The sequence below is a fragment of the Accipiter gentilis genome, chromosome 22 (genome assembly GCF_929443795.1).
Source record: "Accipiter gentilis chromosome 22, bAccGen1.1, whole genome shotgun sequence".
Classification (NCBI taxonomy): domain Eukaryota; kingdom Metazoa; phylum Chordata; class Aves; order Accipitriformes; family Accipitridae; genus Astur; species Astur gentilis.
Window position 1 is genome coordinate 27,127,536 of NC_064901.1, and position 13,096 is coordinate 27,140,631.

The following is a 13,096-nucleotide window of genomic DNA, read 5'->3' on the forward strand; positions in this document are numbered from 1 at the left end:
AGAGTCTACGGGTGAAACGTTGATGTGCCTAGACCGTTTAGGCGAGGGTTGTACAGTCATCTGGGCTCGAGTAGCCATCAGCGGGCTGCGCGGACAGCCGTGCCGATAGTGTTTCACGGAGACGATTGGAGCCGTGTGGCAGGGGCTGTTGAGGGGCAGTGAAGCGGATTTGACTCTCCAAGGTGTTAAGACTTGCACGTGATGGGCTCCAAGTTTGGCCCTGGGTTTTTTTTTTTCTGGCTGGTGGGGTGTAGGGTTTAGGGTTACTCCATGCGGGGCACGGATGATAGAACACCAGTATGATGATTAAAGTCGCCCCTTTATTGAGCTTAGCTGATCATTCTTATACAATTCTCTAAGTTGTTTAGAAGCTTTGATTGGCTGCTGCACGCAAGCATGTGGTGTCCACGCGCACAAGCGTAAGCGGTGATTGGTTACATCGATACTGTCCGCGGGTATAAACCTAAGATACAGATAGTTATACTCGCTCTGTACACGCACATACACACAGGATATAATTGGCGATGTTAGAGCATGCAAAACTTGTCTTAGTCCAATCGGTCGAGATAAGCCCCTGAATTGAGGTCGGTTGTGCCAAGTTCCCTTTATCGTGGAATGTGCACCTGTGTTTTTCTAATTGGGATCTTTCTTCTGTCTTCTTCTTTGTTCTGTTCAGGGCCTTCAAAGGTGTCTGGAACGCTCTTGCGACCATGAGCTACTTTCAGGCCCAGTAACTAAGTTCCATATAATTGAACCCTACAGTGGGGGGGGGGATTGGTTTTTGTTGTTGTTTTTGTTTCTTTGTTTTGTTTTGTTTTTTTTTTTTAAATGACAGGCTGTAGCTGGACTCCAGATGGACTTTGTAGATGGAATCAAGACCTCTGGAGTTGTGAAGCTCTTGCTCTGCATCCAGGTGACTCGTTCAATATGTTTGTGGGGTGTTTTTTTTCATATGTGGAGGGACAGGATGCGTCCCACAGAGCGATGGGGGAAGGCAGCAGAGCGCTGTAAGGAGTTGGGTCCGTGAGTGGACTCGGAAGGAAGATGCGTCCGGTGGCTCTATGAGACTGCTTTGCTTTGCTGCTCTATGAGACTGCTTTGCTTTGCTGTGTTTTGCAGTTTTCTTGCATTGTATTGGTCTGTATTTGCCTTTGCCCTGTGGTGTTTTGTTGTGTATTTGTATTGACTGTCATGTGAGACTGTCTCGCATTGCCTGGCCCTGCATTGTGTTTTGTATTGCAGTGCTCTGTACTTGTATGGATTGCCACCTGAGGCTGCCTTGCCTTCTATGGTTCTGTATTGGTTTTGTATTGTTTTGGTCTGTACTTGTATTGACTGTCACGTGAGAGTCTCTTGCATTGGCCCTGTTCCGTTTTGTCTGGTATGGCAGTGCTCTGAGTTGTTTTGCCTTGACCGAGGTAAGAGTACTGCCTTGTATGGCATTATATTTGCATGTGAATTACATGGCTCTACGTTCGTGTGTGTCTTGTATGGCATTGTAGAGGCAGCATAGAAGGCTTAATGTCTTTGGGCTCTTTGCATGCAAAGAGTTGAGGGGATCGCAATTGGACTGTGAACTAGCATTGAGTAAGGCAGGAACTGGGCAATGGTGTTCATCTTGTTTATGCGGATGCTTTGTGGCAGGTCTCTAGAACTGGTCAAGGCCTTGAGGTCTGAGTAGCAGCGTGACGGGTCTTGGAGCGATCGGTAACTTTGGGAGAGCTCTGTGTTTGTGATGCTCTGTTTTTTTTTCAAGTGCCGTGGAGGACACTGGCTGTAAGGATGTGTTGTTTTTGGAATAGGTGGGAAGCAGGGTAGGGGAGCGGTGGAGGACTTGACTTCTCTCTCAAGGATGAAGTGTCTGTTGACAAGCTTTGTGTGTTGTTTTTGCAGGTGATGACAGGGCACGAGAGGTGCTTGAAGGAACCTTGCATTTAGGTGACATGGCTGCTACGGAGGTTGGACTGTGACACGTGGCACTGTGAAAGCTCAGTATCGAGTTGAACATGCACGGATGGTGGAGATGATGGTGCGTATTGAAACGTTGGTGTAACGGAAGGGCAGTTTGTGGGGAGTCTGGTTGGAAGGAGGTTGGGCTGGGGCCCGGGTTTTTGCAGGTAGGGCGATTTTTGAGGCCCCCGCTGCTGCAGGCACGGGGTGACGGCCTCTCCAGGCCTGTGGGCGGTAGGATAGATGAGGTGAGAGTGAGGGCTGGCGTGCATGTCGTCTGAATGTGTGGTGTGTTGTGAATGTGTCTAACCTTGTTTAGGGTTATGTGGTTTAGACTTTTTGGTTTGGTTTTTTTTTTTTTTTTCCCTTTCAGGTTGGATGTAGAGTTGAGATGGTTTTTTCAGGGAATTAGGAAAAAACCCCAAAAACATAGAATAAAAAACCCCAGCTGGGGTCTGGGTTGGTTTTTGGTGTGTCCTCCCCTGCCCCAATTTTTTTCTTTTCCCTGGTCCCAGCTGCTCCATGAGGCAATGTTGATCGCCAATGTTTGGACTGGGGTCTGCCTCGGGCCCGGGTTTTCAGAGGCAGGGCGATTTTTTTTTTTTTTTCCAAGGCTCCTGGGAACGCCGTTACCGTGGAGCGCTCCCCTGGAACCTGGTAATTGCCAGTCAGCGCAGGGAAATATGTTGTTCAGTGGATGGTCTTTGGAAGACAGTTGAGGATTTTGTGGGCGAAGGGTGGGGGGAGTTGGACTAGATGGCCAGCATGGAGTAGGCCAGGGTTGTGAAGTGCGTGAGTGTAACTCTATTTGTCTGTGTTGGGTTTTTAAAAAAAAATATTTGGGTGCTGTTTGTAGTTTATGATGTAATGATATGTTTCAATTTCTGGTTTTGTGTCGAGGTGTGGAAGTAGACAGTCTGTCAAGATGAGCGGAGCTCACTCGTTTGCTGCCCGGGAATGGGGATAGTGCAGGTAATGTCACCTCAGGGAGTAAAGCTTCTGGATGTGCAGCGACGGATGTAATGGGAGCGAGGAATGTGGAAAAGACCACTCCGCAGAGCACTGCAGGTACTAAATAGTGGCATTTCTTCTTCAGGTAATGCTAGATTTTTTGGAGTTTAAATGTATTTGTAAAAATAAGGATTAAAAGAGGACTAGAACTAATAGTGTCAAATATTTGACGAGTGAGGCCGTAAAGCCTTTTCTATATATTGTGGAAAAGGAAGGTTGTAGAATTGGACTTTAAATACTGACATAGCTGAAAGTATGTGGAATGAGTAATGGACCAAATGAAGCACTAACAACAAAACGAAAGACAGGTAATTAGGTGTCCTTGTGGGAATCACAGTACTAATGGCAATCACAAAGGCAAGTGCAGAGCGAAGCATGTGCCCATAGGTAAACTTAGCTGTTGAAGTGAGTGAAAGTGTCTGTTGGAATTAGGCATCCAAGGGCGAGTTGTAGATACCTTGAGGTAAATGTAGCTGCTGCTGGGTTAATGGAAAGGGGGTGCATTCCTGGCTCCAGTGATTGCACAACTTTGAAATTGGAGCTGTAGCTCCCTAAATGTGAAATGGGCTCGGGCGCGGTGCGGCGCCGAAATGGGCTCGGGCGCGGTGCGGCGCCGAAATGGGCTCGGGCGCGGTGCGGCGCCGAAATGGGCTCGGGCGCGGTGCGGCGCCGAAATGGGCTCGGGCGCGGTGCGGCGCCGAAATGGGCTCGGGCGCGGTGCGGCGCCGAAATGGGCTCGGGCGCGGTGCGGCGCCGAAATGGGCTCGGGCGCGGTGCGGCGCCGAAATGGGCTCGGGCGCGGTGCGGCGCCGAAATGGGCTCGGGCGCGGTGCGGCGCCGAAATGGGCTCGGGCGCGGTGCGGCGCCGAAATGGGCTCGGGCGCGGTGCGGCGCCGAAATGGGCTCGGGCGCGGTGCGGCGCCGAAATGGGCTCGGGCGCGGTGCGGCGCCGAAATGGGCTCGGGCGCGGTGCGGCGCCGAAATGGGCTCGGGCGCGGTGCGGCGCCGAAATGGGCTCGGGCGCGGTGCGGCGCCGAAATGGGCTCGGGCGCGGTGCGGCGCCGAAATGGGCTCGGGCGCGGTGCGGCGCCGAAATGGGCTCGGGCGCGGTGCGGCGCCGAAATGGGCTCGGGCGCGGTGCGGCGCCGAAATGGGCTCGGGCGCGGTGCGGCGCCGAAATGGGCTCGGGCGCGGTGCGGCGCCGAAATGGGCTCGGGCGCGGTGCGGCGCCGAAATGGGCTCGGGCGCGGTGCGGCGCCGAAATGGGCTCGGGCGCGGTGCGGCGCCGAAATGGGCTCGGGCGCGGTGCGGCGCCGAAATGGGCTCGGGCGCGGTGCGGCGCCGAAATGGGCTCGGGCGCGGTGCGCCGCCGAAATGGGCTCGGGCGCGGTGCGCCGCCGAAATGGGCTCGGGCGCGGTGCGCCGCCGAAATGGGCTCGGGCGCGGTGCGCCGCCGAAATGGGCTCGGGCGCGGTGCGCCGCCGAAATGGGCTCGGGCGCGGTGCGCCGCCGAAATGGGCTCGGGCGCGGTGCGCCGCCGAAATGGGCTCGGGCGCGGTGCGCCGCCGAAATGGGCTCGGGCGCGGTGCGCCGCCGAAATGGGCTCGGGCGCGGTGTTACTTTTCTTAAAGGGGCTGAGGTACTGTGTAACTCTGAAGCGGGCTTGATAGTGGATTATATGTGTGTAATATGTGAGGGGTTTTTTATTCTGTATTTCACTGTCCCTGTTGTCCTTCCTGTTTTTCTGTTTCCCTTACCCTTTGTGGTGCTCCCTACTCTTTTTATTCATGTTTTCTCTTTCTCTCTCCAATCTCCTGTGCTTTTCATAGTCTCTTTCTATCTCTTGTCATGATTATTGTCTGTCGCGCTATCTTACTTCCTGTCCCATCGTATCACGTTGTATCTATTCCTCCTGCTTTTTTCTCCATCTGTCCAGATCCCTCTCCCTTTTTTCTTCTATTGCTGTCCCTCTGCCCTGCTTCCTCTTGCCATCTTTTCTGTATTTCTATCTGTTCCCTTCCCTCTTCCATCCTTTCTAACTGTATTCCCCTCACGAGCTATCTGTCCCTTCTCTTTTCTCTCTTCCTCCATATCTCTCTGACAGCCTATCAATCACAGTTGTTTTTTCCTCCAGTGCTGTCCTGCTCTGGCCCTTGTTTCTCACTCTCATTCTGTCATGCTCCCTGTGTCTTTTTTGAACTCCTCCATCTCTCTCCTGCAGCCTATCGCTATTTTTTTCCTCTGTCATGCCTTTGTCCTTCTTCCAGTCTTTGTATCTCTCTCCCTTTGTTCTCCCTCCCTTCCTTTTTTTCCTTTCTTGCTACATCTCTGTTCTGCTCCCTAGAATGGAATCAAATCCAGCCAGTTTTTTACCCAGCAAAGAGTACGCTTGTCTAAGCCAGGAGATGACAGCTTCTCGAGGAGTATGCCATGAGAGACGGTATCAAAGGCCTTGCTGCAGTCAAGGTAGGTATCATCCACAGCCTTTCCCTCATCCACTAATTGGGTCACCTGGTCATAGAAGGAGATCGGGTTGGTCAAGCAGAACCTGTCTTTCATAAACCCACGCTGACCAGGCCCAATCCCCTGCTTGTCCCAGACTTGCCACGTGAGCACTCTCAAGGCAAACCGTTCCATAATCTTCCCCGGTACCGAGGTCAGGCTGTCAGGCCCGTAGTTCCCCGGATCCTCCTTCCGACCCTTCTCGTAAATGGGCGTCACACCGGCAAGCCTCCAGTCCTCTGGGACCTCCCCCGTTGACCAGAATCAACAATAGATGATGGAGAGCAGCTTACGAAGCACCTCTGCCAGTTCCCTCTGCCCTCTTGGATGGATTCCATCTGGTCCCATGGATTTGTGAGCATCCGGATAGCGTAGTAGGTCACTAACTATTTCCTTCCAGATTAATGGATTAAGGGGTGCGTGTGTGTGTGTGTGCATATATTCTGCTCTTCATCCTTACCTTCCAGCTCAGGAGGCAAGAGTACCCTGAGGACAACTGGTCTCCCTCTTAAAGACTAAGGCAAAGAAGGCACTAACTATCTCAGCCTTTTCCTCATCTCTGGTGGCAACGTTCCCTTCTGTATCCCTGAAAGGATAGATATGTTCCTTGGATTCTTTTGACCATTAATGTATTTGTAAAAATATTTTTTGTCATCTCTTATGACAGCGGACAGATTTCCTTCTAGCTGAGCTTTTGTCTTTCTAATTTCCTTTCTCTATGACCTAACGAGATGCCTGCACTCCTCCCAGGTTGCCCGCCCTTTCTTCCAGAGATGATAGATTCTCCTTTTGTTTCCTGACTCCTAGCAAAAGCCTCCTGTTCAGCCAGGCCTGTCGTTTTCCTCAGCGATTCGACATTGTGGCACGGGGGAATAGCCTGGTCCCAAGCTGTTAAGATTTCCTTCTTAAAGAACGTCCGTCCTTCCTGGATCCCTTTGCCCTTCAGGACCGTATCCCAAGGGACTCTCTCAACCAGTGCCTCAATGAGGCCAAAGTTTGCCCTCTGGAAGTCCAGAGCGCTGGTTTTGCTAACCCCCTTCCTTGCCTCACCAAGAATTGAGAATTCTGTCATTTCATGGTCACTAAGCCCAAGACGGCCTGTGACCATCACACCTCCCACCAGTCCATCCCTGTTCATAAACAATAGATGTAGCAAGGCTCCTCCCCTGGTCGGCTCACCTACCACCTGTGTTGGGAAGTTATCTACCACACACTCTAGGAACCTCCTAGACTGTTTACTCTCTGCTGTGGCATATTTCCAGCAGGTGTCTGGACAGTTGAAGTCTCCCACGAGAACAAGGGCACACGATTCCAAGACTACTGCCAGCCGCTTGTAGAACGATTCATCCGTCACTTCGACCCGGTCGGGCGGTCTGTAACAGACTCCCAGCACAATATCTGCCTTATCGGCCTTCCCTCTCATCCTCATCCATAAGCGCTCCACCTTGTCATCGCACTCGGGTAGCTCTGTACGGTCCAAACCCTGCCTAACATAGAGAGCCACCCCACCACCTCTTCTAACTTGCCTATCCCTTCTGAAGAGCTCGTAGCCATCCGTCGCAGCACTCTGCTCACGGGAGGCATCCCGCTGTGTTTCCATGATGGGGATTAAGTCATATGTATCCTGCAGCGTGATGGCTTCCAGCTCCTCCCGTTTATCGCCCGTGCTGTGTGCGTTGGCATAGATGCATTCGAGCTGGCCTATCGAATCCACCCCTAACATCGGCACATGCTGCCCCCAGGCTCATCTCTGGTGCACCTAGTCTTATCCCTTACCCCCTTCAACCCTAGTTTAAAGCTCTCTCTATGAGCCCCGCCATCTCACGAGCGAGGATTCTTTTACCCCTTTGAGATAGCTGGATATCATCTGTCGCTAGCAAGCCCGGTGCTGTGTAAACCTCCCCGTGATCAAAAAACCCCAAACGCCACTGATGGTACCAGCCTCTGAGCCACGTAATCACCAGGTGTGGTTTCCTGTTCCTTTCAGTATATTTCCCTGCCACTAAGGGATTGAGGAAAACACTACCTGTGCTCCTTCCACTGATCACCCTAGTGCCCTGCCAGCTGCTTGCAGAATGATTCATCTGTCTCTTCAACCTGGTCAGGCGGTCTATTACAGACTCTCAGCACAATATCTGCCTTATCGGCCTTCCCTCTCCTCCTCATCCTGTGGGATGGGTCAGGACTGCATATTGGGCCCTCTGTCCCCCTCAGAAGGGAGTCTCCTATGATAATTACCCTCCTTTTTCTTTTTTTCAGGGGCTTTCGGAACGCGTGGGGCTGCCCGACTGAGCCTAGGCGCCTCCCTGGATAGGGCTTCGCCTACACCCTGATCTTCATTGTTCCAGAAGAACCTCAAGTTCCAGAGCCACGCTCCTGTTGCGTAGGGGCAACTGGGAAGGTGAGGGAGACCGGGAGGGGACTCGCCTGCCTCCCCGAGCAGGGACCTGTATCTATTCCCCTGCATCTCTTAGGTCCCCTCCTGCCTGGTGGCGAGGGGGCAGGGGAACCTCCGCTTCTCGCGGAGCCTCCATCTGCTGCTTCTGCCCCAGGGATAGTAGGGTGTGGGTCCACCAATCTATCTCCCTCTCACACTCCCTGATACTCCTCAACCTTTCCACTTCCTCCTTCAGCTCTGCCACCAGGCTGAGCAGATCCTCTACCTGGTCACATCTCACACAAGAGGTGTCCCCGCTGGCCTCCGGCATCAGTGATAGATTCAGGCACTCCCCGCAGCCAGATACCCGGAGAGCTGCACATTTACATGGGAGCTCAGCCCGCGTCACCACGTTTTTCCTAGCGATGGCTTTCACCTCAGTGGTAGTGATACCGGGGTCTCCTCCTGAGGACGATGCCCGCCGCTTCAGTTGCCTGCTTGAGCTGGGATTGGGGTGGGGCTGCGCCCTGCCCGCACGAACTGCCACGCAAACTGCCGCACCACGGCACGCCTTTCTGATGCACCACGCCCTGCTTGCTACGCTCCCAGTTGCTGGCGCTCCTCGGGGCCATTTAACTCTCCCACGGTTGCCCCGGCAATGCCCACTCCGCGTCAGCCTCTCTTGCGAGAGCTGCCGGCTCTGCACGGTTCCTCTGCTCTTCCCCGGGGCTCCTGGGCCTCGGGAACCTCCCGGTCCGCCTCAATCTAGCGCTTAGCCACCAACTTACCATTGCGTCTGCTGGCCTCGCCAGTGACCAATGTGATTTTAATAACTACATTGTTATTGCATTTAATGAGCTAATTTCCCACCTAGTTTAGAGATACACGTGTCTTTTTCTGTCTACACCTCAGAAAAATTAAGATTAACTCTTTAGCTGGTCATGTTGCCGATGCAATAGTTGTAGCTGTAGCACAGGCGCAAGTAGTGTCATTTCCTGGGGGGGTTACTTTCTCTGTTCAGGGTCTCATTTGCTGTAAATTTAAGGCAGATGAGAACACTCCTGCTGCTCCTCCAGCTGATTTTATAACTGCTGGTGTTTTGCCCTTCCCCTTTCCCAGGGGATTGTGCTAAGGGTGGCGGGTGGGGGCTCAGGGGTATTTGAGCCACAGCCTCTGCTGAGGGAGCTCATTGTGCTCCTGGTTTTCTCTGGTGTTGGTGCTCAGCTCTTCCTTGAGTGCTTTGCAGCTTTTGAGCTGGCTCAACCCTTTGGGAAGAGGTGTCTGCCTGAGGTAAGAGCTTCAGGACCACTCAAAGTTCTGCAGCGTGCGTGGTAGAAAGTAACGTTTGTATAAAGCTGCTTTTTTTTCCTTTCTTTTTCTTCAGGTCCGTAGTTTTGTTTTGAGCGTTCAGGGGTAGAAAGATGGTTTAATAGTATGCATTGTTTGTTTTGGTTTGTTTTTAATTCTTCATGCGTTGTGTTTTCCTGGAATTCCCAACTTTTTTGAAAATGGAACCTTGTTTTTTTTCACCAGTTCTGCTGTGTGCTGTAAAAGTTGATGATGTCTCTCTTAACAGGACTGATGGTGACATTGTTTAGCAGGGGTTAGGGTGAGTGTCTTGTATGTATTAGTATATGGAATTTTAGTATTTCTGAAGAAAGCAGAAGGACTGTGAGGCACAGTGCCCTTCAGGTTCTTGGATGCCTCGTTGCCTTTCCTCATTGCCCACGGAATGCCACGTTGTCCCTAGAATCTTTGCAGCTGGTGGCAGGCCCCTCGTAGATTACAAGCCTTGGGACTTGACTTTATTTTGTGGGCATGGAGCAGAGCTCGGAGTCTCCGGGGAGCTGTAGGTTAGGAGGTGCCCCCAGAATTTGGGATGTGGCTCAGAAGAGCGGCTCCTGAGGAGTAGCCACTGAAGGGGGTTCAGGGTTGCAAATTGAGGGCAGGAGGTGTCAGGAAGCAGTGGGGTTCCTTTCCTGACAGTTGAGGAGGAGAAAAGGGGTTTCTAAATTTTTGAGACTGGTGGGAAAGGGAGGAGGGTTCACCAGCCCTTCTCAGATGAGTTTTGCAGTTGGATTTGGATGTCATAGAATCATAGAACGGTTTGGGTTGGAAGGCACCATAAAGATCCTTTAGTTCCAACCCCCCCCCGTGCCCCCCCCCTCCCGGGAGACCTTCCATGAGACTAGGTTGCTGAAAGCCCCATTTGACCTTGCCTTGAAAGCTTCCAGGGAGGGAGCCCCTGCAGGTTTTCTGGGCAACGCGTTCCAGTGCCTGGCCACCCCAGCGAGAAACGTCTTCCTAATGCCTAAACGAAATGTACCCTCTTTAGGACTAAAGCCGTTACCGCCTTGTCCTATTGCTGTACTCCCTTGTAAAAAGTCCCTCTGCAGTTTTCTTATAGGCAGCCTTTATGTACCGTGAAGTCCGCTATAAGGTCTCCTGCAAAGCTGCATGCTGGTCCGAGAAGGTGAGGCGGTCATCGGCCGGGTCGGTGTTGAATAGCAAGGTATTATGGGCTGCTTGGTTCAGCATTTATCTTCTGTTGTGGAGGTGCTGTGTGGGTTATCTTTGAATTGGATGAGCGTTTGAGGTGAGCTGTGGATTAGTGAGTAGGAGCATGGGGCCGATGTCTTCTCATGTGTGCCATGCTAACTTGGTTTCTCTCGGTACCTTAGGTACCACGAGTGATGACGGCTGCAGGGTCTGAGTCTGGAATGAGCGGGGAAGCAAACACGGTGGCACTCGTGAGGAGGGGGGAGTTGGGGAAGTAGTTGGCGTTGGCCAGCGGGATGCTTACTCCCTTTTCTGATTTGTTTGTGTTTGTTCATTGCAGATGTTGAAGAGCAATGTGTCCCCTTGAGGAACATCCCAGTTAGCCCGTGTGGTTTTGTGGAGGCTGGATTTGGACCCTCGGCCCTCTGAAAGCTAAGTTGAGGGACCAGGCTGGGAGGAAGGGACAAAGCTGGGAATTGCAGGGAGGAGTTTTAAAGTTAGCGCAGGAGAGAGGGCTGTCCCAAAGCAGTCGCCTATGCGCAGGCAAAGGGAGCGGGTTGCTTTTCAGCACGAGACCCGTGTGTGCCGGACCGGGCAGTTCCAGCCCATGTCCGTGGTGGCGTGTAGTTTGTGTAGTCTGTCTTGTGCGCTTAGACCTTCCTCGGGTCTCGATGTCCTTGTCGCGCTTTGCGCCGGAGGAGCGAGGCATGCGCTTCGGGTGCTGTCCCTAGGGTTTCGAATGCTCTTGCTCATCGGCCCGGTGCCGGTCGGGTGCTTCTTTTCTTGTACTCGGAGCTCTAAAGCATGGATCGGCCTCGGCGGGTTCCGGTCGGTGCTCTACAGCAGCATTATTTCGGGCTGCATCGGCAGCTCTGCTCTCTAGCTGTCCGTTTTCTCGGACTGGGACTTCTTCCCCGCATCCTGACATCCTTAGGTCCCGACGCCAGGCTTCTGGCGCATCTGTCGTCTGGGTTTTGACAGTGCTGTCTTGTAACGGGCCGTTCCATTTGACTCCTCTGGGTCTGCCGTGGAGCCTCCTGGCCTCGCGGTTGCGGCCCTGTAGGTCGTCTTGCCCGGCGGCGCCTCCCGTCCGGGGGTCATTCTTCTTGCCGAGAGTTTTCTCTCTCTTTGAATCACCTCGTTGGTAGCGTTCCACATGGTGATGTTCTGCACACGGTGTGCTTGGCTTGGAGCTGCTCTGCCCGGGGATGTAGAGTCAGGGGTAGGTGGAACAGCAATAGGAGTCTACGGGTGAAACGTTGATGTGCCTAGACCGTTTAGGCGAGGGTTGTACAGTCATCTGGGCTCGAGTAGCCATCAGCGGGCTGCGCGGACAGCCGTGCCGATAGTGTTTCACGGAGACGATTGGAGCCATGTGGCAGGGGTTGTTGAGGGGCAGTGAAGCGGATTTGACTCTCTAAGGTGTTAAGACTTGCACGTGATGGGCTCCAAGTTTGGCCCTGGGCTTTTTTTTGGTTGGTAGGGTGTAGGGTTTAGGGTTACTCTGTGCGGGGCCCGGACAATAGAACACCAGTATGATGATTAAAGTCGCTACTTTATTGAGCTTAGCTGATCATTCTTATACAATTCTCTAAGTTGTTTAGAAGCTTTGATTGGCTGCTGCACGCAAGCATGTGGTGTCCACACGCACAAGCGTAAGCGGTGATTGGTTACATCGATACTGTCCACGCATATGAACATAAGATACCGTTAGTTATACTCGCTCCGTACACGCACATACACACAGGATATAATTGGCGATGTTAGAGCATGCAAAACTTGTCTTAGTCCAATCGGTCGAGATAAGCCCCTGAATTGAGGTCGGTTGTGCCAAGTCCCTTTATCGTGGAATGTGCACCTGCGTTTTTCTAATTGGGATCTTTCTTCTTCTATCTTCTTGTTTGTTCTGTTCAGGACCTTCAAAGGTGTCTGGAACGCTCTTGCAACCATGAGCTACTTTCAGGCCCAGCAACTAAGTTCCATATAATTGAACCCTACAGTGGAGGGGGGGTGGTGGTTGGGTTTTTTGTTTGTTTGTTTTTTGGTTTTTTTGTTGTTTTTTTTTTTTTTTTGTTTTTTTTTTTTTTTTTTTTTTAAATGACAGGCTGTAGCTGGACTCCAGATAGACTTTGTAGATGGAATCAAGACCTCTGGAGTTGTGAAGCTCTTGCTCTGCATCCAGGTGACTCGTTCAATATGTTTGTGGGGGGTTTTGTTTCCAGATGTGGAGGGACCGGATGCGTCCCACAGAGTGATGGGGGAAGGCAGCAGAGCGCTGTAAGGAGGTGGGTCCGTGAGTGGACTCTGAAGGAAGATGCGTCCGGTGGCTCTATGAGACTGCTTTGCTTTGCTGTGTTTTGCAGTTTTCTTGCATTGTATTGGTCTGTATTTGCCTTTGCCTTGTGTTGTTTTGTTGTGTATTTGTATTGACTGTCATGTGAGACTGTCTCGCATTGCCTGGCCCTGCATTGTGTTTTGTATTGCAGTGCTCTGTACTGTATGGATTGCCACCTGAGGCTGCCTTGCCTTCTATGGTTCTGTATTGGTTTTGTATTGTTTTGGTCTGTACTTGTATTGACTGTGACGTGAGAGTCTCTTGCATTGGCCCTGTTCTGTTTTGTCTGGTATGGCAGTGCTCTGAGTTGTTTTGCCTTGACCGAGGTAAGAGTACTGCCTTGTATGGCATTATATTTGCATGTGAATTACATGGCTCTACGTTTGTGTGTGTCTTGTATGGCATTGTAGAGGCAGCATAGA

At 52.1% G+C, this 13,096-nt stretch overlaps 1 long non-coding RNA gene across 1 annotated transcript; it reads left to right on the top strand.

Moving 5' to 3' along the window:
• The first annotated feature begins 826 nt into the window (after nt 1-826).
• LOC126049436 (uncharacterized) lies at nt 827-2,977 on the top strand. The gene is made up of 3 exons (XR_007509188.1): nt 827-913; nt 1,894-2,029; nt 2,851-2,977. It is a non-coding gene; the product is annotated as an uncharacterized LOC126049436 (long non-coding RNA).
• The last annotated feature ends 10,119 nt before the right edge of the window (nt 2,978-13,096 follow it).